This window comes from Glycine max, chromosome 15 (genome assembly GCF_000004515.6).
Source record: "Glycine max cultivar Williams 82 chromosome 15, Glycine_max_v4.0, whole genome shotgun sequence".
Taxonomy (NCBI): domain Eukaryota; kingdom Viridiplantae; phylum Streptophyta; class Magnoliopsida; order Fabales; family Fabaceae; genus Glycine; species Glycine max.
In genome coordinates, this window is record NC_038251.2 from 28,434,201 (window position 1) to 28,441,510 (window position 7,310).

A 7,310-nucleotide genomic window follows, 5' to 3' on the forward strand; every position below is an offset into this window, starting at 1 on the left:
TGAAACATGGAAGTTTATAACAGAGAATAAATAGTCTCTAGAGAGGTTAAAATGAAAATGAAGGACTAGAAATCAAGAGGAAATAGAAATATTCAAGAGAAAATGGATGCTAGATCTAGGGTTTTCAACTTACCCTTCTTCCTTCATTTTTTGTCTCTACCCTTTGAGTTTGGAAATGAAATGAAGTGGAGAGAGTGTGTGTGATGATCCGATCGACGTGAATATAAGGAGGAAAATGATGGCATTTTGTGTCAACATCGAATTAGTTTAAAGACATAGGTGCAAGTAATTTAGGAAATAGCAAAATAGGCCAAAGATTAATGAAGTGGTTGAAATTTGAATATTGTTGTCTCACAAGGAGATATTTCAGCCAAACTAAAAGTTTAAAGACAATGCTTCATTAAGGAATTATCTTTCACCAAACTAAATTATCAACAACAATGAAATACAAACAAAACACAACATTTACTCTATTCAAGATGGTTCATAAAAGATGAGATAAACTCATCATAGTTTAATACTACAAGTAGAGCAATTAAGAAACTCGAATTGAGTCGAACACAACTATTGTGGTCAAAGCCCGTTGTTTCCAAGTAACAAGCCATCTAAGTAGTAGCACTAGATAGAAAAGCTTGTCCAGGTTAATGGTTTGCCAATGGTCCATGGCACCTAAGAAATTGCAAGACCACAATAAGGAACTTGTAAACTAGATAAGCTAATAATAACTTTAAAAAAATCAATTGAATGCAAAATATGCTTCAAACAATTCCAAATCCAAGTATAAGAAAACAATCCTACTCCCTGACTTGTACTTAAGATAATCAGCATGACTAAACTTGGTGAAACCCTTGAACAAGTATTTAAAAAAATTACATTCAAGCCAGATATGAAAAAGGGTATCATAGGACAAAGGACCAAAGTAAAGAAACTAAAATCAAATACTTGACAAAACAGGTGGTAATCACAACCCAATAAAAATACAAGTTTTTTTCTTCAAGAAATATAAAAAATATTGCTCATAATTCAAATCAAGGTATAATGGCTAAAACCCAACTTAAGTCTAATATTTGTTTAACTGATATAGAAGTATTCATGTTTAGATGTCAAAGCTTACTGTCAAAAGAATTAAAAATTAATACATACCATTTTCAGCTGTCGCAACCTACCATTCGGCGGGATGGCGACGCGAGACTCAAGGGTGCGTCTTCCAATAAAGGAAAACACGTGGGAGTCGCCACTAATGTTTATTTGAGAAAAGTGTTAGAAAAACAAAAAAAAGTCTGCAAATTTTAAGAATAAAGGTTCGAGAGTGGTTTACGTGTGCGGAAGGTATTAGCACCCCCTGCGTTCGTCACAAGGGACAACAACCTTTAATCAAGTGTGCAAAATCATGACTTCAATATTTATTTTATTTTCCCATTTTTATGTTTTTCTATCTTTTAGGGTCGAAAAGTATGAGGCTCTTGCTCCTACGTATCCTTAAGTGCGATGAGGATTTCAAACCTACGTGGTTCTTTTTAGCAAGAAAATTACACGTAGGGTTGGTTTTAAACTTTGAAAGGTTTATTTTAACCGATAAAAGTAAAAAAACCGTTACGGCGTTGGACCTTGAACAGATTCAAGCGATTTTTTGTTGATAAAAGCATGGTCATGTATTGATTTTAACCTTGGTTTCACTTATTTACTTTCAAACTCATTAAAAGAGGACTTGCAAAATAAATGACCGGTTAAAATTTTATTTTACATTGATAAATTGAGATTAAGGCACAAATGATCGATTGAAATTTTATTTTACAATTATAACCCGAGATTAAGGCACAAATGATCTGTTGAAACTTTATTTTACAATGATAAACCGAGATTAAAGCCCAAACGATCGGTTGAAATCACTTTACACAAAGAAATGAGTTCACTGATGGTAGAAGAATAAAGATGAAGATGCGAAAAGAAAGAGGGGACCCCTAAGGGTGCATAGAACAAATTCAAAAATAAAAACTAACCGATCGATGAACGAAGAACAGACGAACAACAAATGAAGAATGGTGTAGGAATCAATCACGGAAGCGATTCTGAAGCGCCTCGACCTCATTTTTTTTCCTTCTTCTTTCTCTTTCTTCTCACTAATTTCACTAAAATGCTCGCAATGTAAGAAGCTGAACCCCTTACCTCTGCACCCTCACACCTATTTACAGGAAATGAAGGGAGGAGGTTGAAGAGCAGCTTGCCCAGGCGAGCTGTTGCATCAACCTAAAGTAACCTTGCTCGCCCAGGAAAGTTGAGCTTGCCTAGGCGAGCTGGTTACTTCACTCCTAGGTTTCCTAGTGGCCCAGGTGAGCTAGGGGTTAGCCTGGGCGAGCAGGGATCTGGAAAAAGCCCAAAATGACCTTTTTGCCCTCCCTTTTGGGTATTTTCTGCATTCTTTTCCGAAACGTCGAAAAACCTTACGGATTGCGCTGCAACTAGTGTTAAGCAGCTCAATTCGGCTAGCAAGAATCCAAATGTTTGCAAATGATTGCCCCCCAAATGAAATTAGGGTCTGACACCAGCTAACTATGATCTTCTGACAACTAGGGAACTTAAAACTTAGCACGACAAAGAGCCTTTTGTGCATGATGATTGTTGTTCTCCTTACAACACACATGAAAAAGAACCTGACCAATGGTGACTCTAGCACATGTTCCCTGTGACATTCCAGATGCACCTCTGATTCCAGACTAAACACTATCAGCTCTAGCACATGAAAGCATTTTGTTGATCCTAAGAACATGGAATAGATGTACTTACACTCTTGAGTGGAAAGCTTCATTTCCAGCAAATTTTGCCATATATTTTTTACATGCAATTCTAGAAGCTTATAGTACTTCACTTGAAACATTTTCTTTTTTCCCGACTAACTAGATGCATGCAAAAGGGAAAGTAATCAACTCATTTCTTCTGCATACCAACATCATAGGATCAAGAACACCGTGACAAAAGTGTGATTTGGGGTATGTTTGTTTTATATCTGTCGATAACACCTTGCAAGCCCTAAAATCATACACCATTTGTAATTCCCATCATGTCATGAATATGACACATAAAATGTTAATCAATTTCATTCTGACACCAATTTCAATAATTACAGTATACAAACACATATTATCACTCAAGTGATTCAACCATGATACATAGGATTGCACTATAGTCATAAAGAGAACACATTTAAAAAGAAGGACATCCTAATTTATATCAATACTATAAAGCTCTAAATACAAATAAAATTGAGCAAATCATACAAGTCATAAAAGGATTGATAAACACTATACCATTGTAAGACTTAGTACTACACAACATCGGTTATTCTATAAAAAAACACATGTTGTTTTTTGAGGTTAACATCGATTTCTAAAAAACCAATGTTATTTACCATCAAACAACATCAATTTTTATTAAAACTGATGTAAACCACAAAACATAATATCAATTTTTAAAAAACAGATTTTAACGATCTTTCTTTATTTAAGAGTATGTCATCGTATTTTTTAACATCGGTGTTGATAAAACCGATGTTAAAATGACGAGGTTAAAAGAACTTTTTCTAGTAGTGCAATTTTGTGCTTTCTTTTTATCATAATGTAAATATAGTTAACATACTTTATATTTAAATTAATTCAGTCAACTTAATTTTTTTCAGCAAAAACAATATATGTACGCATTAAATTTTGTTATAATTACTTTTTATTTTATAATAAATTTTTAATATATATAAATTCAATTCAAAATCCACACATTTAATATATATTAACATTAAATTTAATAAATAATTATATGTAATAAATATAACAATTAATACTATATAACAAAAATATCAATATACTTATTGCATATTTATATAAATATTATATTAATAAAAAATTTGTCACATGGTCCAATTTATTTTCAAATTACAATTCTCTTGTTAGTAAAGATGTTCCTTATAATAAAATAAATCAAAACAGTTTGCATCACATGTTCCAATTTATTTTTAAAACCATAACACAACTTTCTTAATATTCAAGGCGTTCCTTGTATTTAAACAATTTGGTATATCAAACAAATTGGATAATACATCAGTGTATAATAAAACACATATCACCATATGTATTGCCTTAAACACTATCAACAACATGTGGAGAAACAAACTTTTTCTCCTAAAATAAGTTTTTATAGTTATTGACAAGATACAACTTGAATTAAACCATTTTAATTCAAAATCTTATTTCTATATTAGTTGCTTGAAATAGAATTAACTTATGTTGTCAATTTCTTTGGCAAGAGGGACAAAGAAAGAAAACTTTAAAAAAAAAATTGGTGTATATGTTCTGGGAAAATAACAAGAGAAGGGATAACTACGTGATTTTTAATATGTAGTCTAAGGCTCTTCTTATAGCACTGTAGGAAACCTTTTTTTTACTAACAAATTGGAAAAAAACCTCACGCTGAATCCTCGTTTGTGTGTTATCCCATAGATTTAATACTAAACCAATGGTAATTAATCATAATTAATTTACTAGTCAAGGTAGGCGTCTAGAAACACTCCTAAATTGATAACATGATGGTTTGGATCTTGAACATAAATATTTATCCCCAACACAACCAACATCTCATTCTTGTTCCATTCCATTTGGATGTATCTTTTAGTGCCTAGTTTCACATAGATTAGATGTAGACTTGCACGTAGATAGTGTTGTTTTGAGTGTTACAATTGCTTTATCGATTTTGTTTTTACCTTTGCACAAGTTCGATCATTTTTTAATGCATTCTAGTTTGTCTTATATGTGTTAGCTTCTTTTTTTCTAGGCTTTCCAAGGATCTATTGTTTCAATGTTTTATTTTCATGTTTGAGTTGCTTTTCAAGTTTCTTCCCTTAAAAAAATCAAAAATCAAAAATCAAAAAATGTTTTAGCATGGCTCTTAAGTTGTGGTTGGGAACATTTTAACAAGGTATAATCTATCAGTTTAATATAATTTTACATTTAAAATAAGGGTTTTTTTAACAATATATACAAATAAAAGATAATTAACAATATATCTATAATTGACAACATTAATGAAAGCAAATAACTTGTACATTAAAAATGAATAAAGGAAAATTATGTGTATGAATGCTTTTGATTTGGTGAATTTGTAATTGAAGTGGCAATGAGTTCACTTGTCTTGTATTTACTCAATATATCTAATAGTCTGTATGATAGATTCATAGGCAGAACATTGATCCTTCAATTGATCGACTCCAATAATAACTGCGGTGAAGAGCTCTGCCACACAATTTAGGTTTGTCTCAATTGTTTAGTTATTTTTATTTATATATCTTCAAAATTTGCAACATTATTGTGGCACTCATTTATGGTTTAGGTTTTTTATAATTATTGTTCATGCATTCCAATTTTCCACACATTGTATTAGTTTTTGCTTTAAGTATGTGTTTCTCTATATATACCATGATCAATAAGTGTTGTCTGTGAAAAAATACGTATAAGTATATCACTAGAAAATAAATTAAATGAGTGAAAATAAAAGTTAATAACAGACCAATATATCACTGGAAAATAAATTAAATAACAAAAAAGCAACTGAAAATAAAAATTATAATTGGACTAGTGTACCACTTGAAATAAATTAAATGTCAGAAAATAAATAACCGAAACTAAAGTTAGAAATGGACTAGTTTATTGCTAGAAATAAATTTAGTAACAGTAAAAGAAATAATTGAGACTAAAAGTTAGAAAAAATATATCAATATATCACTAGTATGTCACCCGAGAATAAATTAAATAATAAACAAACATATAACTAATTATGTTAATGTTTGTTGTTATCTTAGAAAATTTGACTATGGACACCCCATGACTCAAAATAATTATGTTTCTTCTTTTTAAAGGATGATAAAACAACTCTATCCCATGTTATACATGGTGTAACACTTGTTTGTCATGGGTATTGGTAAAATGGGATGTTAGTTTGCAATTGGGAGATGATGTGAAAATAAATGTGTGAAATGATCCCAGGTTATGTGATCAAGATAGTCCCTACATCCAAAGTCCACCCAATGAAGGAGTTGAACATCTCAAGATTAGTGAGCTGATTGAAACCTTAACTCTCACTTGGCACCAAGATACTTGATTCATGCATATTTTGTTTTGTTCAAACACAGAGATTCCAAGTCATTCTAACAACAGTGATGGCTTCTTGGTATGGAGCAAGAGTAGGGATGAGCACTACTACTCAGTTAAACGATGGTTAATGAACCCCTTCAACGATGGCTGCTTTGTGTCCAATGGAGAAATGTTAGCACTACTGCAAAAAATACTTTAAACGATGGTTAATAAACCCCTTCAACGATAATTACCAAAACCATTAACGATGGTTTCCATGAAAACCATCGTAGAAAAGTTGGTGCTTTCTAAGACGGTTCTTTCTAAAGAACCATCTTAAAAAATGCACTTTCTAAGATGGTTCTTCGAAAGTGCATTTTTTCTTTTGAAAGAATCGTCTTAGAAAGTATACTTTCTAAGACGAATCATGTAAGAAAGTTCACTTTCTAAGATGTTTCTTAGGAAATAAACATCTTAGAAAGTGCTAGAAATTCAAATGTCTCATTATATTTAGCAGATTTTGACAGTGGTCATTTTGAAGAAAATTTGATCCTAACTAAATATACAAAATGGCTACCGAATTACAATTACCAAACATTACCCAAAGTATCCCCTCAATAATTTGATATTCCTAAATAACATATGAAACTAACACATGTAATATTTAAATACAATATGTCGACAAAAAATTAACTACAATCCATAACCAAAGAATTTTGTCGGTTCCATTATTACATCAAATGCATACAACAAATCAGTCAGACCTTTTAACATGGTATATGCATGCTATTAAGTGCTTAAGAAATGAGAAATACCTAAAACATTTACAAAAGACATGCCAATGGCTTGAAGCCCATTGCAATCACCAAAGTCACCGGCAACTGCTTCAAAATCTCCATCAAGTAATATATTAGTTGCCTTCACATCCCTATCAATAATCCTAGGATTGCATTGTCCGTGAAGATATTCTAGGCCACGTGCAGTTCCTAGAGGCATTCGTTTTGTGGTAGGGCAATCTAAAAAGGGTTCCCCACTTTTGAGTTCGGCACCAGTATTCAAGCACACAAATTATCACTAAAAAACAACCAAATTATAAAAAGCAAACTTAAAAACAATATAGAGATTCAAGCTACCCTCAAATTAAAATACTACCGGACAAGGATACAAAAATCATAATGCAAACATGGTTGAATTGTA

General features: G+C 31.7%; 1 pseudogene; it reads right to left on the reverse strand.

The window, feature by feature from the left end:
• Positions 1-605: 605 nt before the first annotated feature.
• LOC100793644 (60S ribosomal protein L10-like) lies at positions 606-7,109 on the reverse strand (annotated as a pseudogene).
• Between the last annotated feature and the right edge of the window lie 201 nt (positions 7,110-7,310).